At 41.0% G+C, this 22166-nt stretch overlaps 1 protein-coding gene across 8 annotated transcripts in view; it reads right to left on the bottom strand.

The window, feature by feature from the left end:
* The window catches only part of R3HDM2 (R3H domain containing 2), a 145561-nt gene extending 126343 nt beyond the window's left edge, over positions 1–19218 (bottom strand). For 4 of the 8 annotated variants that reach the window (XM_012777038.2, XM_076007424.1, XM_076007425.1 and 1 more), the window contains exon 1: positions 19044–19218. The gene's annotated coding sequence lies outside the window, so the exon portion shown is untranslated. Of the gene's footprint in view, positions 1–1156; positions 5815–16785; positions 18857–19043 lie in introns of those variants that run through there. The other 4 variants (XM_076007421.1, XM_012777044.3, XM_076007423.1 and 1 more) reach the window with 2 other exon arrangements.
* Between the last annotated feature and the right edge of the window lie 2948 nt (positions 19219–22166).

Below are 22166 nucleotides of genomic sequence, written 5' to 3' on the forward strand. Positions count from 1 at the left end.
TTTTTTTGAGAAACAGAGTCTTCCTTTGTTGCCCAGCCTGGTCTCAAACTTCTGGCCTCAAGGAATCCTCCTGCCTCAGCTTCCCAAAGTGCTGGGATTACAGGCATGAACCATTGCACTTGGCCTTGTGTTTTTGGTTTTGGATGTGTGTGTATGAGAGAGAGAGAGACAGAGACTCATTCTATCACCCAGGATGGATGGAATGCAATGGCATCATCATCATAGCTCACAGCAACCTTGACTCAGGCTTAAGCAATCGTCTCGCATCAGCCTCCCGAGTAGGTGAGACTACAGGCATGCACCACCATGTCCAGCTGATCTTTCTATTTTTTTTGTAGAGACCAGGACTTGCTCTTGCTCAGGCTGGTCTCAAACTCCTGGCCTCAAGCAATACTCCCACCTTGGGGTCCCATAGTGCTAGGATTACAGGCGTGAGCCACTGTGCCCAGTCAGTAAGGTCCTTTAACACACACAAAAGCCTATAACCCTAGAATGATGCTAAGCCTCCTACTGGTCCCAAGTCCCTTATCTGACACTCAAGTTGTCTTGAAAAACACTGGAACCTATGGAAAAATATAATATTCTTCCTTGTTACCCCAAGAGCCACTCTGTACTAAAATTAAGCTTTTACTCTAGTAAAAGCATATAATATTGTCTTCTTCAAATTTTACAAGGGTCCCTTTTGTGATATCAAATGCTAAGTCTCTAGCAAGTTAAGTCAAGCTAATAAGCATCAGCTTTTCCTCCTTTGAGAGTTCAAATGGGCATATTCATACTCTGTCACAGAAACAGAATTATATACTAGATTTAAATAAAAATCCTGTTAGCTAATTGATTAATGATAAGTACCATGAAGTTATTTCATAAAAATTTCAGCTGCAATACAAAGAGAGTACCCAAACAAAAAGTCACAAAGCCCAAGAAACAAAGAACCCACTAGCTAACTAGAGATCAATCAAGACCAGTGGAGAACAAATCTACTTGAATATTTACAAGTTTTAGAGATGATTTATAGCCCCTTTATCCCTCTTGTAAAAGAAATTGTTAAAAATAAGTGTTTTTTCTCTAATTACAAAAGAAATACCTGTTCTTTATAAATAGAGACAAGTAAAAAGAAAACAAACAAAAAGAAACATCCCATAATCTCCTTCCTAACCTTTTGTCTTAGTAAGTCCTTTGAAGGCAGCTCATTTCTCCAGTGTCCCTCTCTTCTAAAACTGTCACAGCAGGAAGGAAAAGAAAGGGGGGAAAAGCACATAGGCTTAATTAAATGACAGTAATACGCAGATTTGCCTCTCAATATTTTTACATTTTACCAACTGTCTAAATCTAGGGTTAGAATAACCAATCATACATTCCATTAGTATTCTTCTTGTTGGTGAATGATGATTTTTTTAAATTTTTTCCAGTTCCCTAAAATTTCATGCTATAGTAGCATAAGGTTGTACTTTTCCAATTACCAAATCAGGTAGTAAACACATCATATTCACTCTGAATGTAAAATTTTACTTTATTTTTATGTTAAATTTGTTACTCTAAGAAACCATTCCATCTATCTGCCATTTCTTGTGTTGAGGTCCTACCCAGCTATATCAATAGATCTTCACATTTCAGGGACAGCTGAACATACATGGAATAACTAAGTTTCTCCTTAAAATATCCTACATAAACGCTAGTCTGAATTCACCCACATACAAAACAATTCCAGCATCATAAAATTTTCTCATAAGCACCCAGTATAGGCTCACCTGATCTCTAGCTCAGACATATTGCCTCATCCATCCAGGTGAAGTGTTAAGAAATGTATTTATATCTGGGCCTGATAAATTTCACATAAAAGACAAGAAAAATAAAATAAAATAAAAACTGTATTTATCAAGTGCACTTTCAAAAGACACAGGAAAAAGGACATGGCCATCCTCTAGTAAGTCCCATAGTAGGGGAAAAAATTATCTTTCACCACTTTGACCCTAGGCCCTAACAAAGTTTCAGCATAGTCAAATAAAATTCTCAGAATAGTTCTGACTTTTCACTGGACTCCGTATGTTAATTAAGTAGTTTGGGTGACAGTGAAAAATTTAATTTAGCACTATCTTTCTTCTTCCTGACTCTGAAAAGCTGAATAATGTCTGTCTTAACTATTAAAATCTCCAGAGATTTCAATTCTACAGGAGCTCTACATGGTTCTAAATTTAGCCAAGAAATAGAAATAGTTGGAAGGCATACAATTCACTCTAATATCTGCATTTTTATGTTACCAGGCAGCTCATTTCTTAAGTAATCTTAGAGGAGTCACTAAGCCATATAATTAACTGATAGGTTAGTAATGCTGTTAATTAAAGCACTAACTGTGATTTCTGGGAATGACTACCTTCCCCCCTTCAAAAAACAATCTATATTTCCTCCACAGACTTAATATGCAGTATTTTAAATATTTCAACAGAACCTATTTTAATTTTTTTTTAGAAATGGGGTCTTGCTCTGTCACCCAGACTGGAGAGTAGTGGCTTACTGCAGCCTGAAACTCCTGGGCTCAAGCCATCCTCCCACCTGAGCCTCCTCAGTAGCTGGGACTACAGGCACATGCCACCATGCCTGGCTACACAGAACATGTTAATAGCACATCATCACCTTCCTTACAGCTTATTTACAAGTTTTAACATCAAAGGAATATACAGACAGGTTTAATGTGTTTTATCTTCAGTGCAAAATACTTTTGTGGACTAAAATGACATGACTTATTTCATGAAAAGTCCTAAAGCAGTACATTCTCAAGCTGTTGGGCCAGGGGTGGGGAATCTGTGGCCTTCTAGGTCCTTAAATGAAGCCATTTGACTGAATCCAAATTTTACAGAACAAATCCTTTTATTTGTATTAATGCATTTTTTCATCTTTTATATTATTTTTTAAATGAACATACTTAAAATACCAAAGAATAAGTTTCAACCAAATAATTCTCCCAAGACTGTCTAGCAAAATTAGAACATGAGGAAGCCATAAGGGCTAAATTGATAAAAGATGAGAATTGAGAATCATGACATCACACTCAAATTAGAATCTCAGCCTCACCTAGTTAGTATCACCAAGGCACCTAAAGAACTACAGATGGAATTGATTGAGCTCTCAGTAGCTGACATTTTAAAGTCATTGTTTGATGCTAAGAAAGATCCGATTGAAATAGGAAAAAATGCAGAATACCTACACCTTTAGGAACATGGCCCCAAAATGCTTTCTTGCTCTTCAACCACTTATTGCTGCAAATCTACATTCTCCTACACAAACCACATCAAGACGCCCTTAAGGTCACAAATGACTGATACCCTCTAGAGCAATGGTCTCCAACTTTGTTGGCACCAGGGACAGGTTTCATGGAAGACAATTTTTGCATGGTTTGGGGAGGAGTGATGCAAACAGTGGGGAGCAGCTGTAAATACAGATGAGGGTTTGCTCACTGCCCACCACTCACCTCCAGCTGTGTGGCCAGGTTCTTAAGTTTCATGGAAGACAATTTTTCCATGGACAGAAGTGAGGGAAACAGGGGAGGCAGAGCTCAGGTAGTAGTGCATGGCCTGGTTCCTAATACGCCAAGGACTGGTACTGAGCTGAGGCTGAGGGATTGGGGACAGCAGCTCTAGAGGATCAACTGAAATTGTGGACCTCCATGCTGCAACCAAATATTCAAATGCTTTCTAACAAAAAGCAAACTAAAAGTCATTAAAAGGTTAGTTAACTTTAACTTAACACATAGTTTTCATTTTTTTGATATTATTGAGTACACAGTAGTTAGATTTTTACAAAATAATATACATTTTCAAATTTCTTTAATGCAGTCTTATTTGATTACAGCTAAATTAATGTGGCTTTCCAAAATGAAAAGGTTCCCCACCCCTGTGTTGGACCATAAGTGATTTTGGTATACTAGATCCCAATTCTAGGGTTAATCTTATTTTGGATTTTCTCAAATATCAGACCTCATCAAGAGCCATAAAACTATACTGCAAAAAAAAAAATTTAATATATTAAACACCCTAGGCTCAGCATGGTGGCTCATGCCTGTAATCCTAGCGCTCTGGGAGACCAAGGCGGGCAGATCACTCAAGGTCAGGAATTCGAAACCAGCCTGAGCAAGAGCAAGACCCCATCTCTATTAAAAATAGAAAGAAATTAATTGGCCAACTAAAAATATATAGAAAAAATTAGCTGGGCATGGTGGCACATGCTTATTATAGTCCCAGCTACTCGTGAGGCTGAGGCAGGAGGATCACTTGAGCCCAGGAGTTTGAGGTTGCTGTGAGCTAGGCTAAAGCCACGGCACTCTAGCCCGGGCAATAGAGTGAGACTTCGACTTAAAAAACAGAAAACAAAAAATAAAAAAAAACACCCGAACTTCAATCAGTTTCTTAGATTGTATTTGCAGGCCAACATGTAAAATATATATGCAGATGAATGCAAGATGCAGGTTCCAAGCACAAAGTATAAAAGGCCTGGGTTTAGAAGTTTCCCTATGTCATTCAGACAGCAGAAGATACAAAGAGGGAAACAACTCTTAAGTTTGATTACAAGAGAAAAAGAAGGATATGAAAACTTATTTTCACCTTCACATGTCACCACCAAGTTAGGGGAAAAAAACAATACAATCCAATTGTACAGCAATACCATACCTCCCATGGCAAGTCACCACAGCTGCCTATAAATCACTTCATTCTGTGAAATAATTCAGTTTAGATACTTTATTACTCACACACATCTGGGAAGATAGAGATAGGATCTTAGTCTGAAGTCTACTCCTTTATTTTTAATGGAAATAATTAATCCATAAACATAACAAAGGACAGATAGATAATTAAGAATGAGAAGTAATTTCCCTTGACAGGAACCATTCTGTACTAAAGGAATCAGGATTTCTTGCAGAAATGATTGATTCCTAGTAAGAACCAAGTAAAATACAAAGTAAGCCCAGAACCCTTTGTTGTGCCAGAGTGTAAGGCAGTGCTCAAAACTCAACAAGGTCATGTCAAAAGGACATAGGAGCCAGCTTGAAAGGGTTCCCATTGACAAAATTTATGACAGTTTTAGTGTTTTTAATAGTTAAATATTATTCATATTTTTAATACTGACAGCAATGGATTGTAACTTGTTGAATTTTAAAAAATATCAACTCTACAGTGATCCTCAAAAACAAAAAGGAGGAGAAAATCTCTTCTCTTTAGAAGAATATGAGCTAATGTAAAAGGAATGAGAGAATATAGAAATCAATATATTGAAACAACGAATATAACCACAGATTCAGACAAAGATCATCAGTGGGAAGAGTCACAAAATCTCAAAAGTATCATCCCACAAACTGTTTCTTAATTACAAAGGGAAAAAGGTACCTTTACTACGAAGAAATCTGGCAGATACCTACTTAACCAAGTGATCAAACTTAACATTACCAATAATGAAACAAAGTGATATTCTGGGCAAACAACATCATTTAGTATTCTTGCCAAATATATTTAGCCTTAATCTAATCATGACAATTCAAATTGTAGAATATTCTTCCAAACAATAGGCCTGGACTCTTCGAAAATATTAATGAAGGCAGGCGTGATGGCTCACATCTCTAATCCTAGCACTTTGGGAGGCTGAGGTGGTAGGACTATTTGAGGCCAGGAGTTCGAGACTAGCCTGGGCAACACAGCAAGAGCCCCATCTCTACAAAAAATTTTTAAAAATTAGCAAGGAATGGTAGCACATGTCTGTAGTCACAGCTACTCAGGAGGCTGAGGCAAAATTGCTTTAGCCCAGGCTTTGGAGACTGCAGTGAGCTATGATAATGCCACTGCACTCTAGCCCAAGCAACAGAGCTAGACTCTGTCTCAAAAAAAAAAAAAAAAAAAAAAAAAAAACCACAAAATCTTCAGAGGTTCCCCTTTGCCTCAAAATATTCCAAATTCCTTAATATAGCTCATAAAGACCACCATAAACTTAGGCCCTAAATATATTCTTCTCTCCAGCCATTCAAAATGCTGTTCCCTACATACTATATTCTTTAATACCCCTAGGTCTTTGCCCACGCCATTCTATTTGCTTGGAATGCCTTCCCACCATTACATTACTCTACCATACCTTTATCTGCCTAGCCATACAAGATCCCTAGGAAACTATCTTCATTCTCTCAACAGCTATTCAAATTTGCCTCTCTTCTCAAGGCCCCTATTCTGCCAACTTGCCTTACTATAACACACCAACCCCCTGTCCCAAAAGGATAACTCTCCTACATCACAAGTAATATAAAGGTCATAAGGCAGGAACTCCTTCAAATTCCTTTATCTAAATATTTACCAAATATTTTCCCCCACTCCTTTCTTGACCTTTTCCTGATCTTAATGAGGGGATAATAATTCTTCTACCTCTGCTTTGGATTTCATCATCATTACATGCTCAAGAACTTCACTCTGTTATCACTATTCTCTATTGTCTTACTCATTCCCCTGAACATATAAATATATATGCTTGAGTCTCTCATCTTAAAAAACTCTTCCTTGAACCTCACATTCCCTCTCACTACTGTCCTTTCTCTCCACGTCCTTGTACGTATCTAAAAAGACCCTGCTGTCACCAATAACCTGAGTACCAAATCCAATGAGCTCTTTTCTGTCCTTATCACACTTGACCTTTCCACCACATCTGATACTATTGCCTTCCTCCTTGACACTCTCCTCTTAGTTCCCATCACACACACCTTACTTTAGGCCATCTACTTTTCTGGCCTACTCAGATTTCTTCCACACATCTCCATGTCTAACAGATTCTATCTCCTAAATCTATCTTTTTTTTTTTTTTTCAGACAGTCTCACTCTGTTGCCTAGGCATGGGCTAGAGTGTCACGGCAAAAGCCCAGCTCACAGCAACCTCAAACTCCTGGGCTCAAGCAATCCTCCTGCCTCAGCCTCCTGAGTAGCTGGGACTACAGGCATGCACCACCACACCTGGCTGAATTTTTGTTTGCTTCTATTTTTAGTTGCCTGGCTAATTTTTTCTATTTTTAGTAGAGACGGGGTCTCACTCTTGCTCAGGCTGGTCTTTAACTCCTGACCTCAAGCAATCCTCCTGCCTCAGCCTCCCAGAGTGCTAGGATTACAAGTGTGAGCCACTGCACCTGACCCCCAAATATCTCTGAATCTATCCATCCCTGTACATTCGCACAACCACTTTAGACCCTATTTCTTTTCTAAATTATTGTGATTCTCCCTAAACTAGATTCCCAGATTCCATTTTCTAATCCAGTCCCCAAACTGCTACAGGTGATATTTTTAAGAAGTAAATCCTTCAATAGCTTTCATAGTTTAAGACAAAATTCAAATCAAAAAATTAAATTAAAAAGCCTATTTTAAGTAAAAGTTTCAAAATTGGGCCCCTATCTACCTCTCTAGCCTTTTCTCTAATCCTGCAGTCCCCAACCCCTGGGCCACTGACCTGTATGAGTTAGTAGCCTGTTAAGAACCAGGGCACACAGCAGGAGTTGAGCTGCAGGCAAGTGAGTGAACTGGCAGGCGAAGCTCCATCTGTATTTACAAGCGTTCCCCATAGCTCATATCACCATCAAATCATCCTGAAACCAAAATCATCCATCTCTCCCCACCCCACCCCCATCACCAGTCCATGGAAAAACTGTCTTCCATGAAACCAATCCCTGGTACCAAAAAAGTTGGGGATTGCTGTTCTAATCCCTATTTCACATGTAGCTTCATCCCATTCCTTGCAGTTTGGCAAAGGCATCATATCATACTGCTCTGTTCTACATGTTTGTCCTTTACACATGTAGTTCCTCCCTAGAACTTTCTTCCCCATACTTCTCCACATAGCTAATGCCTTCAAGATTCAGCTAGAGGCCGGGCGCTGTGGCTCACGCCTGTAATCCTAGCTCTTGGGAGGCCGAGGCGGGCGGATTGCTCAAGGTCAGGAGTTACCAGCCTGAGCAAGAGCGAGATCCCGTCTCTACTATAAATAGAAAGAAATTAATTGGCCAACTGATATATATATATAAAATTAGCCGGGCATGGTGGCGCATGCCTGTAGTCCCAGCTACCCGGGAGGCTGAGACAGTAGGATCACTCGAGCCCAGGAGTTTGAGGTTGCTGTGAGCTAGGACGCCACGGCACTCACTCTAGCCTGGGCAACAAAGCGAGACTCTGTCTCAAAAAAAAAAAAAAAAAAAAGATTCAGCTAGAGCAACACACCCTGATTTTAAAAAAAAGTATTTTGAAACTTCTATTGTGCTTCCAAAGCACCTTATGCATTCCCCTGGCAAAGTGTTCCTCAGGTTGCAGTATCACTTATTGACTTGTCCAAGCTCTTTGAAGGTAGTAATTAATTAGCACCTAATAATTGTAGCCATTCCAAATACCAACTGAATTAATGAATCTATTGAGACTCAATTCAAACTTCACCTCCCCTGAAAAGCTGAATCTAATCCTGCCATTTGGATTGGGGGGGGAAGCCAGGCACAATGGCCCACGCCTATAATCCCAACTAGCTTGGGTGGCTGAGACAGGAGGATCACTTCAGCCCAAGATTTTGAGGTTGCAGTGAGCTATGATGACACCACTGTACTCTAGCTTAGGCAACAGAATGAGAACCTGCCTCAAAAAAAAAAAAAAAATTATTCAAAGTTTTAATTGTTGGGCTCTGATTTTACTCCCTCACAAAACCTATGTAAAAACAAAACAGATTTGTATTCTTTCCACACTCCTATTTTACTAGTCAAATTAATTAATTTTTTAGACATCATAGACTCATTTGATTAAAAAGAAAGAAAAAATATTTCTGCACTATCATTCAGGAAAAATACTCCGAGCATAAACCCTCTTAATTTTCTCATTTCTTCCTAGTCAAAAATACTGCTAGTATGGAGAGTAACATACAAAGAATTTTGAACCAAACAACTCTGAAGTGAAAATAAGGAGAATTGGAAAGGGAGGTAATAATACACATAAGGCTCAAGATACCATTATAACCAGAAAGGTAATAATTTTGATGGTATAGGCAGCAAGGGCAAAAACTGAGTTCAGGGTTTCAGCTATTGGACTTAGTGCAGCTCTGACCCAAATCAAGACTGAAGAACAATGATCTCTCTTGGGTATAGTGTGAACTAGGAGGGGCAATGCAACTGGCAAAATCACAATCTAGAACATATGTCTCAAACCATTTAGTTTCTTTCTTTCTCTTTTCCCTACAGCTGCTAGAGGAATGAGACAAAAATCACACGCTCTGGAGAGCTCTTTTGGCACTAGAGAGATCACACTGCTAGCAAATTTAACTTCAGTGTGAGCAGAAACTCAGAATGGAATGCAAAGAGGGAAATATAAGGTGAAGACAAAGAGGAACCCAGCTTCGTGTTAATAGGTTCAAAAGAGACAAAGTGAGGGGTTTTGGATGTCCTGTAAGGGTTCCAGAACATGATACCTAAACCAGTGATAATTTTTGTGGTGGTGGTGGTAGTTTTAAGGTAGAGAAGTGTTCAGAGGAAAACAATGGTATATTCAAAGGCAGCAAAGCCAGAGAACAGGGATGGTGAAAGAACAAAAGTAATTCACCTGTAGCTGATGCCTAACCCGAGAGCAAAGGGAAAATAGCAAAATATAAGGCGAGGTGAAGCAGCCAAAAAAAAATAAGCCAGTCTTTAAACTGGGAGCAAAAAAAAGACATCAAAAGGATTTAGCAGAAAATAACAACAGATTTTAATTTACTTTGGCTGAAGGGCACAGAACTAAATAAAAGATTAGAAGGAGCAAGACCAGAGCAAGGAAGCCAGCTAAATGCCATAACAATTGTTCAGATGACAGATGATGGTCTCCTGAACTAAAGAAGTGGCAATAGGCCAGGCACAGTGCTCATGCCTGTAATCCTTGCACTCTGGGAGGCTGAGGTGGGCGGATCGTTTGAGCTCAGGAGTTGGAGACCAGCCTGAGCAAGAGCGAGACCCCATCTCTACTAACAATAGAAATTAATTGGACAACTAAAAATACATAGAAAAAATTAGCTAGGCATGGTGGCACATACCTGTAGTCCCAACTACTCAGGCTGAGGCAGGAGGATTGCTTGAGCCCAGGAGTTTGAGGTTGCTGTGAGCTAGGCTGACGCCACAGCACTCTAGCCCGGGCAACAGAGCAAGACTCTGTCTCAAAAAAAAAAAAGAAGTGGCAATGATGTTGGAAAGAAAAGATTCAAGATGCCTCAAGAACAAGGAGATTTAAAAAAAAAAAATTCAGAAGAGATTATGATTATTGGATGTTATAGGATAAGAAAGAGAAAACTCAAGTATAACATCCAGGTTTCTGGCTTACACAACTATGTGGTATCATTCACAGGAAAAACTCAGGAATAAGAACTGATTTCCACGGAAAAATTATTTTTGCTTTGGCCACGTTGATTCTGAGGTGCTGTGTGATAATCAAATGGAGATGTTCAAGGGACCAGTGAATAAATCAGCCTAGAGTACAGGTGAGAGATCAGAGCTAGAGACAGAGAGACCACGAAATATCAGCTGATAGTAATAGATGCTAAGCAAAAATCATCAGAGTTGATGAGACTGTAAGACTGTGTAGAGAGGGCCGTGTTTTTCAAAATGTCGTCCAAGACAACTGACCAGAGACATCAGAAACACCTGAAATGTTTGTTAAAATACAAATTCTTGGGGTCCATCCCAAACTGACTAAATCAAAATCTCTGAGATTGGACCCAGCAACCCAAATTTCACTCATTCATTCAATAAATGTGTACTGAGGAACTATTTTTGGCACGAGAAATAGTGGTCAATAAAATAAACAAGGTCCCTGTTCTCACAGGTTTCAAGTTCTAGATGTGAGACAGAATAGGGAACAAACAAAATAACTTAAAACAGTGGTAGTGCTATGGAGATAATGAAACATAACAACATGATGAGGCACAAAGGAGAGGTTGACCGTTTTGGAATAAGGTGGTCAGGTAAAGTCTATAAAGAAATCATTTGAGCTGAGATAAATGGTGAGAAGAGGTAAGCCAGGTGAAGATGGGGGAGGAAAGTGCAGTATAAGGTAAGTCAGAGAGGTTGGTAGGGACCAGATCATGAAGGGTCTTGTAGGCCATATTCTTAACAAATCCTCCAAGAGATGCTTATCCCAATACTTTTAAGAACCAGAGATAAAAAGGGAAAACACAACAGAAACCTTTCAGAAAACAAAGCTTTAAGAAATATGCAGGAGAAAAAAAGGCAGGAATGCAAGTGGAAAAGATAGTACAGTGTCATCAAAACATTTCAAGGACGGGAGTCAACAGTGACAAATGCTGTAAAAAATAAAATGAAATGAAATAAAATAAAACAAAGATGAAAAGGGGTCCGTTAGATTTTACAACAAGGTCTATATTCTTTCCATTGATTTCGATAGCTGCTGGGAGCTACCTCCACCAACAGCATTAGAAGTGACCACTTATGGAATGTACATTCACCTGCTACCCATTCACAACATAATATATTCTGAAAATTATCAGCTGGCCACTGTCCTAGATTTGCTTCTTCCCTCTTCCCACAGAATCACAAAGGAAGGGTAAGAAGGAAGTACAATGTGGGAGGATGGGGAAAAATATATTTAAATATATCCATTTTAAAGTTTGGACTGTCACTACCTTGATTACTTTCTTCCTAGTTCTGTTACTAAGCCTGAAAAGCTTTCACAAGTCTGAACCATCGTTCTCCAAGGAACCAAGGATTTCTTGATACCCACAACGCTACTCATATGCCAAAACCATGCATAAATTCTTACAGCTGACGTGTGCAACAAAATCACTGCCCCAACAAAAATATGAACTGCATACTTGGAAAATTTAGTCTTTTAATGTAAATGTTGGACCACTTTAAGGCCCACTGAGCTTTTAGGAAAAGGAAAAGTGCTTTACAAATATGAAATGTGGTTTTGATCATTAATAAAATGCAGCACAAATGATGTTGCTATCAACATGAAATATACCAAAAGCATCCACACAAGGAAGATAATTGAAAAAGGGGCAGAGGAAACTAGTTAATGAAGTTAAAACAGTCTATTCTGTGCATTAGATAAGAACTTTATAAAAGACCAATAGGGCCGGGCACAGTGGTTCACGCCTGTAATCCCAGCACTCTGGGAGGCGGAGGCAGGCAAATCGCTCAAGGTCAGGAGTTCGAAACCAGCCTGAGCAAGGGCGAGACCCCGTCTCTACTATAAATAGAAAGAAATTAATTGGCCAACTAATATATATAGAAAAAATTAGCCGGGCATGGTGGCACATGCCTGTAGTCCCAGCTACTTGGGAGGCTGAGGCAGTAGTATCGCTTGAGCCCAGGAGTTTGAGGTTGCTGTGAGCTAGGCTGACGCCACGGCACTCAAGCCTGGGCAACAAAGTGAGATTCGGTCTAAAAAAAAAAAGACCTGGCCGGGCGCTGTGGCTCACGCCTGTAATCCTAGCTCTTGGGAGGCCGAGGCGGGCGGATTGCTCAAGGTCAGGAGTTCAAAACCAGCCTGAGCAAGAGCGAGACCCCGTCTCTACTATAAACAGAAAGAAATTAATTGGCCAACTGATATATATATATATAAAAAATTAGCCGGGCATAGTGGCGCATGCCTGTAGTCCCAGCTACTCGGGAGGCTGAGGCAGAAAGATCACTCGAGCCCAGGAGCTTGAGGTTGCTGTGAGCTAGGCTGACGCCACGGCACTCACTCTAGCCTGGGCAACAAAGTGAGACTCTGTCTCAAAAAAAAAAAAAAAAAAAAAAAAAAAAAAAAAAGACCAATAGGAGGAGCAAAATTACCTCCAAACCATCAAGACACAGTTTGGTCTGTAGACCAGCTTTTTCTCTTTCTCTTCCCACTACAGACTAACAATCAACAAATACCAATTAGAAATAAACCAAGTTCCTTTAAACCCTGCTGAATACCTCACTTAACTTTACACTTTCAGCTCCATGGGACAAGGACTTAAGCTGAAAACTTTTGGGACCTCAGAGTTAATTGTATGGGTGCAAAACTATAGTTTTTACTTGCTTGCAAAAGATTCTGAGGTATCCATTTTAAAAAGCTATAAAACAGGCCGGGCGCGGTGGCTCAAGCCTGTAATCCTAGCACTCTGGGAGGCCGAGGCGGGCGTATTGCTCGAGGTCAGGAGTTCGAAACCAGCCTGAGCAAGAGCGAGACCCCGTCTCTACTATAAATAGAAAGAAATTAATTGGCCAACTAATATATATATATATAAAATTAGCCGGGCATGGTGGCGCATGCCTGTAGTCCCAGCTACTCGGGAGGCTGAGGCAGAAGGATTGCTTGAGCCCAGGAGTTTGAGGTTGCTGTGAGCTAGGCTGACGCCACGGCACTCACTCTAGCCTGTGCAACAAAGTGAGACTCTGTCTCAAAAAAAAAAAAAAAAAAAGCTATAAAACATACTGTTAATGCCAATTGAGAAATAGAACAAACAGAACGTTGATCTAAGTTAGGGAAAAGACCTTAGAAGAGCATTTCACAACTAGGCAGCTTCACTTTTATCCCCAAGAAAATACAAGCTGAATATCTCTTATCCAAAATGCTTGGGACCAGAAGTGTTTTGGATTTCAAATTTTTTCATATTTTGGAATATCTGCATATAGATATTGAGGTAGCTTATACACAGGACCCAAGTCTAAACAAGAAAATCACTTATGTTTCATACATACTTTATATACCTAGCCTAACTTATACACCTAGCCTAAAGATAACTTTATATAATATTTTTAATTATTTTGCACATAAAACAAACTTTTGACTGTATTTTGACTGCAACCTGTCATATGAGGTCAGGTGTGAAATTTTCCACTTGTGGTGTCCTGTTGGTGCTCAGAAAGTTTCAGATTTTGGAGCATTTCAAATTTCAGATTTTTGGAGGGATGTTTAACCTGTACTCAGATAAGGCCTGAAAATTGTTTTCCAGGAAAAATTGAAAAACCTTTGACAATTTAGAAGAGTCACAGTCTGACAAGCAAGAAATTAAAGGGAATGAAAAGATTTTTGATGCTTTTGTTGTTAACAAACTGAGAAATAGAATAAAATGACTGCTGTAAAACTACCAAAATTGTTTTACTACTAAGACACATGACTGCCTTGGACTTTTTTTTAAGAGATGGGGGTCTCACTACGTTGTCCAGGCTGAAGAGCAATGGCTACTCACAGTCACCAATATAGCACACTACAGCCTCAAACTTGGGAAAACTCACTGTCAAAACTACAAAGCTAGGCCAGGTGGGGTGATTCATGTCTGTAATCCTAGCACTCTGGGAGGCTGAGGTGGGAGGATTGCTTGAGGCCAGAAGTTCCCGACCAGCCTGAGCAAGAGCGAGATCCTAACTCTATGAAAAATAGAAAAATTAGCCATGCATGGCACATGCCTATAGTCCCAGCTACTTGGGAGGTTGAGGCAGAAAGATCCCTGGAGCCCAGGAGTTTGAGGTTGCAGTAAACTGTGATGACACCACTGCTCTCTATAGCCAGCAACAGAGCAGGAACTACAAAGCTAAAATAGCTTCCCCGGTACAGGCTCAAACAATGGGACTGAACCCACAGAGATCCTGCAGAAAAGCAAAATGAACACCTGGATTCAGGAAGTATTTCAGAGTCTTTCTTTCCATACATTCTAAGTAAAAAGGATGCAGATTATTATAATTTTTTTTTTTTAGACAGAGTCTCATTCTGTTGCCTGGGATAGAGTGCAGTGACATAACCATAGCTCACTGCAACCTCACACTCCTGGGCTCACAATATCCTCCTGCTTCAGCCTCCCAAATAGCTGGGACCACAGGCCCAGGCCACAACACCTAGCTAATCTTTCTATTTTTTGTAGAGATAGGGGTCTCACTTTTGCTCAGGCTAGTCTCAAACTCCTGGCCTCAAGCAATCCTCCCACCTCAGCTTCCCAAAATGCTAGGATTACAGGCGTGAGCCACTGTGCCAGCCAGATTTTATTATAATTAAGGGCTTTCACCAACAATTTTTCCCCAAAGTGTTCTAAGGAAACCTAAGTAAACTCAAAGAAGAGTTAAAATAGATAAAGGTTAAGAAAACTTCTTTCCTATTTATATCTGCTTTCAGAAATAAAATTATGGAAAGGAATGGACAGAGTACCTGCATTGGAGAGATGGAACAGGAGGGTGCTACAATGCTAAATTAGCAACCACGTTAAGAACAAAAGTTTGCCATTAAAAGACTGTTAAGTGGAATGTTATCTACACAGGTGAGGATACAGCTAAAGGAAAACTCTGAGGGCACTATGTATGAAGAAGGTCTCTAAAATTAGACCTACCAACTATATTCATACACACATCTTCAAGTCATGAGTCCAGTTATTTTTCCTACTTGTAAACTGATAACACATTCCACAGAGAGACACTCAAAATCCCCTATCCAATCTTACACAGAGGTACAGAAACACCTTTAAATGCATATACATAGTTTCACAAAATGCTCTCGTCTGCACTTACTAGGACCATATAACCAAAATCAACACTTTTTTCCCCTTCCTCAAAATCTACTTTTTCCTGAAAGCTTTCGTTATATGTTCATAAAGAGATCTGGCACAGTAATAAACACTGCACTCATTCATATACTGTTGTCTACACTGAAACATTGTCAGAACTCAGTTCTTATCTATAAGAGATGAGAATACGACATAGAGATGTTTAAGTATTTTGGGGACCTAAAAAAATCCCTAGAAATTTTGTGAAAGGACTTAAAAGGGGACAATAGAACTTTCCTAGAAGCTTTTACCAATATGTCTTATGTTAGAAGCTATTCACGAAATGAGAACTACTAATACACTTTTAATGCAGTTACATCTAAAAATTAATAATTATTATTAATTACTAATAATATCCAGAACAAGATCCAGTCAAGTGCATACCAGATTCTCAATTCTTTTGCCCCCAATGAACTGCTGTCTCATAGGCCTAGTAGCTTTCAATGTCCTGGCTTCCTGGCAAAGGTTTAAGCAAAAGCCTTAGCTTTGCCACCAGCATTCCTGCAAAGTATTAAAAGCACACCTCATCCCTTTGCCTTCCTAAACTAGAGAAGAGTGGTCAGAACTGCCCCAAGAAAAATCTCATCCAGGCCACTCTAGCCAGGTCAATGAAGATAATGAATGTACCAACCAAGCACCCAAGAATGGAAAAAATTAATGAGGGGTAATCCACAGAATTCAGGTCCTGTCCCTTTTATCCTCAAACTGAATATAGATGAATTTAGTTGCTAAAAATGCCCCTCAAAAGGAATGTGTGAAAAAAAGGATCAAATGCTCTGTAGAACCAAACACTTCACCATTGTTAGAGAAAGCTATTCTTACAGCTTTTGAGCTCATCTATCTTTACATGAATTGGAGGGTAAAGGTGAGAACTAACCCACACAGTCAGGACTATAAATATTAACATCTTCAGTCCACTGAAAAATTCAAAGTGGAATCAGCCTGCTCAGCTCTCCTGGGGCAAAAAGGTAAAGATAGTGGTATTTGTCTCAGCAGGGATGCGAACAAACCTCAAGGGAGGAGACTGAAGTAGATAAAAAGTCTAGCAATAAGACCTGAAGTACGGCAGGCACGGTGGCTCACACCTGTAATCCTAGCACTCTGGGAGCCCGAGACAGGAGGATTGCTCGAGGTCAGGAGTTCGAAACCAACCTGAGCAAGATCGAGACCCCATCTCTACTATAAATAGAAAGAAACTAATTGGCCAACTAATATATATAGAAAAAATTAGCCGGGCATGGTGGGGCATACCTGTAGTCCCGGCTACTTGGAAGACTGAGGCAGTAGGATTGCTTGAGCCCAGGAGTTTGAGGTTGCTGTGAGCTAGGCTGACGCCACGGCACTCACTCTAGCCTGGACAACAAAATGAAACTGTCTCAAAAAAATAAATAAATATATATATAAATAAGTAAAAAAGACCTGAAGTACAACCACCAATATCAAAGATCTCCACATTCCATCCTCCTGTAGACCATTTTCATTCAATGGTCTAAAATCACAATACTTTTGTCAAAAGATAAATAACCCAAGCACTGACAGAAATAATGCCTCAACATCTCCCAGTGAGTACAAAACTAGGTTTTTCTAGTGAAAATCCATCCCACCCCTCCAAGGACAACCAATCATGATCAAAAATTCATGACAAGAAGAGCTCAAGAAAAAACAATGCTCCTTCTAACCTATTTGGTCAATAAATTTGTTGAGTACTTGACTGAATGTCAAGTGCTAAGTGCTGAGGATACAGCAATTAATAAAACAAAAATATCTAACTTCCTGAAGCTTCCTTTCTAATGGAGACATTATAATATGTTATAAGCTGATAAGGGGTAAGGAGGGGAAAAAAAAGCAGAAAAGTGGGATAAGGAGTTATGTAAAATCTATGTGGAGGAGGGGCCTCGCAATTTAGAAGCCTGGGAAATGTCACTGTTAAAGGGACATTTGAGTAAAGACCTGAGGTGAGCAGAGAGACAGGCCAAGCAGCTTTATAACGGAAGGGAAGAGGGAAAAAGTGCACAGACTGTGAGCCAGAAGTGTGTCTAGTGTACTCAAAAATAGCCAGATCAGTGTAGATGTTGTGGGAAAAGGGGTGCTACGGATCTAGAGCCTTAAAGGCAACTGTAAGACTGGTTTTTATTCTGAAAGAGAAAGGAAGTCATCTTCTCTTTTAAATTTCCATTCAAAATTATCAGGAACGCTATTTTTATTAGGCAATTTTTTTTTATTTAATGCCAAGAAGCATTTTGTGCTTGTAAGGCAAATTTTTTAAAAGTTTAAATTGTGAAGCTCTACTGATCTAATAGTGGACACAAAGACAACTGGGAACTGCAACTCTCTAAAATTTAATTTTTGCTAACAGAGTTCATCAGATCTTCAAGAAATTCTGTTCTTTTAACCCTATAAAAAACACCAACAAGGGGAAAAAAACACAACTAAAACCTGAAACGAATTAACTTAAGCTACTACTTTTCACCACTACTTTAACTTTTTGGCTTGATGACTCAGGCTCAAAAGGTAGTAAAAAAAGAAATATTGGAGGAAGACAACGAAAAAAGAAATGCATTAGGAAGAAGAGCCACAAACAACTGATTCAAGTGCCAATTTGACTATCTAAAAATAGAAAAAAATGCTAGGAATTTATGATATTCCTGAATATCTGAGCCTGTCACTTCCCTCCTTCCCTAAGTCTCCACGTTGCCTATGAATCTCATACAAGACTCAAGTTATGTACAATGACAGTCATCCAACTAGGCTCTGAATTTTTTTTTTGTTGTTTTTCTTTTTATTTCTTTTACCACAGTCCTGGTTAGTCTGTCTAGGCTCTGAATTTAAATTTTCCCACTTTTCTTTCCTTGGTTTTAACGCAGCCTTGGGTCTGTTACTCGGTCATTTCTCATTATTATTCACTTTGAGTAAATAAATATTCCTTGGAGTTACTGGGCTAATGGTCACAAATGTAGAAAAATGTTGGCTCTACGGGAAACCGAATAGAGAAGCATTTTCAAGGGCTCAAGAGTGAGTTATGAGCTTAGCATAGGCCCAACTTCTAAGCTACAGAAACATCTACCTGTACGTGCCAACTCAAATCCCTGTCCCTGTAATAAACTCGGACACCGGCATGATTTGAAACACTTCTACACCTCTCCGTCCCATTTCTCCAATGCTCGAAGGAAAACGGACAACCAGGAAACACATGGAGCTAGTCACCCCCAAGCACTACAAGGGCGCAACAGTTTTTAGGTCCCACCGCACAGGCCACAGGTGGCACCAGCCCCCCAGCCCTCAGCCCCGCGCCCCCAGCGCACGCTCGGGGCGTCTCCGGCCTCGGGGCGGCTCTTCCTGAGGGGATCCGACTCCGACCCACTGCCCCCGGGCCCGGCAGCCCCAACGTGGAGAATCCAGGCCGAGTGGCCTCCTCCCGCCCGCCCGCCTGCCCGCCCGCGCGGCCGCCACGCCCCCTCCCCCACGGGCCGCCCGGGCCGCCCGCCCCCTCGCCCGGGAGGTGGCCTCACCTCACGCGGGCCGGAGCGGGGAGGGCGCCCGCGTCTCCGCCCGCCGCCCGGGCCCTCGGCCGCTCGGCTGCGGCTCGGCCCCGACGGCCCGCGGCGGCGCGCTTCTGGGGGCGGGCTCTTCTCCGCTGGGGTTTCCCCGGGGCTGAGGGCGGGGGACCAGGGGGACCGGGGCGGGGGAGGGGAAAGGGGCTTGGGAAGGAGGGGGAGAGGGGAAGAAAAGGGGGGAACCAAACCCGGAAAGGGAGAAAAGGGGGGAGGGGGAAATCAAAAGGGGAAGAAAGGCCCAGAGTACGCCCCCCGCTGCGGCCTGCGCGATACGTCACCACGTCCAGCGTAGTCGTCACCGCGTCCTGCGTTCTTCCAGTCCCTGCTTCCTCTGGGCGCCTCTGCAGCCCTGCGGACAGTCGTCTGCGCGCGCCCGCTCTGTGTCGCTCTCTCCACGTTACCTGTCAAGGCTCCAATCTAGATCCTCTGGGATCCTCAGTCCACCTTGAACCCATCAAGACTCTCAGAATAGGGCCAGACGGGTGGTTCACGCCTGTAATCCTAGCACTCTGGGAGACCGAGGCGGGCAGATAGCTTGAGGTCAGGAGTTGGAAATGAGCCTGAGCAAGAGCGAGAGCCATCTCTACTATAAATAGAAAGACATTAATTGACCAACTAATATATATAGAAAAAATTAGCCGGGCATGGTGGCACATGCCTGTAGTCCCAGCTACTCTGGAGGCTGAGGCAGCAGGATTGCTTGAACCCAGGAGTTTGAGGTTGCTGTGAGCCAGGCTGATGCCACCGCAGTCACTCTAGCCTGGGCAACAAAGCAAGACTCTGTCTCAAAAAAAAAAAAAAAAAAAAAAGACTGTCAGAATACTCTATGTGCTACTAATGATAACTATAAAGTTATTTCAATTTACAGGACACTTTCAAAACAGCCTGTCACTTAGGACAGTAACTCCTGCTCCCAAAGAAAACATATACTCAATAAATATCTGTTGTATAAATAGGTATAGTTTGGTAGGTAAGTGTCCATTTTACAGATGGAAAAAACTGACCTACAAGGAATTCTTCGTCCTATTAATGTCACATTCTTACCATCATGCCCCCTCTAAAATACAACTCTCAAAGATTATTTTTTGCTGGGCGTGGTGGCTCATACCTGTAATCCTAGCACTTTGGGAGACCAAGGCAGGAACATTACTTGAGGCCAAGAGTTGGAGAACAACATAGTGAGAGCATGTCTCTACAAAAAGAAAAAACAAATTAGTGGGCACAGTGATGTGTACCTGTAGTCCCAGCTACTTGGGAGGCTGGGACCGGAGGGTCCTTTGAGCCCGGGAGTCTCAGGCTGCAATGAGCTATAAATATGAAGGGGCTGCCGCACTCCAGCCTGGGTGACAGAGCAGACCCTGTTTCTAAAAAAAAAAAAAACACCAACAAAAGTCATATTAAATTTCTGACCTACCCCATTCTGTCCATTCTAGGGAGTTTAGTTATTAATTGATTATCTTCCATTGATACAATTTCCCCTTTAGGCCTGCACGGTGGCTCACACCTGTAGGACTAGCACTCGGCCTCCCAGAAAGGAGAGAGATGGAGGTGAGATGATCGCTTGAGGTCAGGAGTTCAAGGCCAGTCTGAGCAAGAGCAAGACCCTATCCCTACTAAAAACAGAAAAATTAGCTGGGCTTGGTGTGCACCTGTAAACCCAGCTACTTGGGATGCTGCAGCAGGAGAATCGCTTGAACCCAGGAATTTGAGGTTGCTGTGAGCTAGGCTGATGCCACTGGCACTCTAGCCCAGGTGATGGAGCAAGAGTTCATCTCAAAAAAAAAAAAAAAGAAAAGAGAATTTGACCATTAAATATTTTCTATGTGACAGGAACTGCAATAGACAAAAAATCAAATAATTATTATAGTATGATGTAAGTGCTATAACAGAGAGGTTTCAATGTGCTATGGAAACACAAGGAGCAATTAGTTCTTAGAAATGAGACAGACTGAGTAAGCTACAGAGAAACTACAGAAGAAATTCCAGCCAACCTTGAAGAATATAAGTAGGAGTTCACTAGAGAAGTGAGAATGGAGATTCCAGAAAAAGCCTAGAGGTATGAAATTCATCTTTCCTTCAAGGATGAGCAAGTTCCAGGTTTTTAATTTGGGGGCAGGAGTCAGTGATGGTAAGGAGGAAATAAGGTAATATTTGTATTGTATATGTATGTATAACATGAAATGGGTAGCATTCTACATCTATTATTTCTTTTCTCTTTTTTTTGTAAGAGGCAGGGTTTCCCCCTGTCACCCAGGCCGAAGTATGGTGATGTGAACATAGCTCACTGCAGCCTCAAACTCCTGGCCTCAAGCAATCCTCCTGCTTCAGCCTCCTAGATTGCTGAGATTACAGATGTGAGCCACTGTGTCAGATTTACATCTATTATTTCTATCAAATCCTCAAAAAATTGGTTCTGTTATTATAACTATTTTATTGATGAGGAAAGCTGAGGTACAATAATTCAACCAAAGTCTCAGACTTTGAACAAAGGCAGTTTATCATCAGAACCCACTCTTAACCACTACACTTTTAGAAATGTAACTGGAAAGGGCTGATTATAAAGGACCTTATATGTTATGACAGAGAGTGAGACAGACTGAAGTGTTTCTGGGACAACTGAAGAACAACCAAGAATATCTGGTTTAAGAGCCTATGCTTCTTCCACCCTATTTCCACCTATAAAAAAAAAGAAAAAAAAAAGAGCCTATGCTTCTGTTAGGCTTTGGGAAAATAGTAAAAAAAAAAAAAAAAAGCCTATGCTCCTAACTCCTCCCTCCACTCCTGCCAGGTAAATCCTGTAGAAACAGAGGCCTTTCCCTGGAAGTCCACTACTCTGCCTTTGGGGGAATAGAGCTAGGAATTCTGAGAAATCTCAAGACTTCTGTTCCTAGGCAGAAAAATACCCAAAGGCTGAGCAAATCTAGATTTCAAACCCCTTCCCCATCTTCAGACTTCCCTCTGAGGACACAGAAGACCTGGCTGGAACACTTTGTTTCCCTTTCCTTAACATTCAGACTTTATGGTTTTGAGCCCCTGAGGGCAAAAGCCAACCAGGGTTAACAAAGAAAGTGGGATTGA

Source organism: Microcebus murinus, chromosome 10, assembly GCF_040939455.1.
Source record: "Microcebus murinus isolate Inina chromosome 10, M.murinus_Inina_mat1.0, whole genome shotgun sequence".
Classification (NCBI taxonomy): domain Eukaryota; kingdom Metazoa; phylum Chordata; class Mammalia; order Primates; family Cheirogaleidae; genus Microcebus; species Microcebus murinus.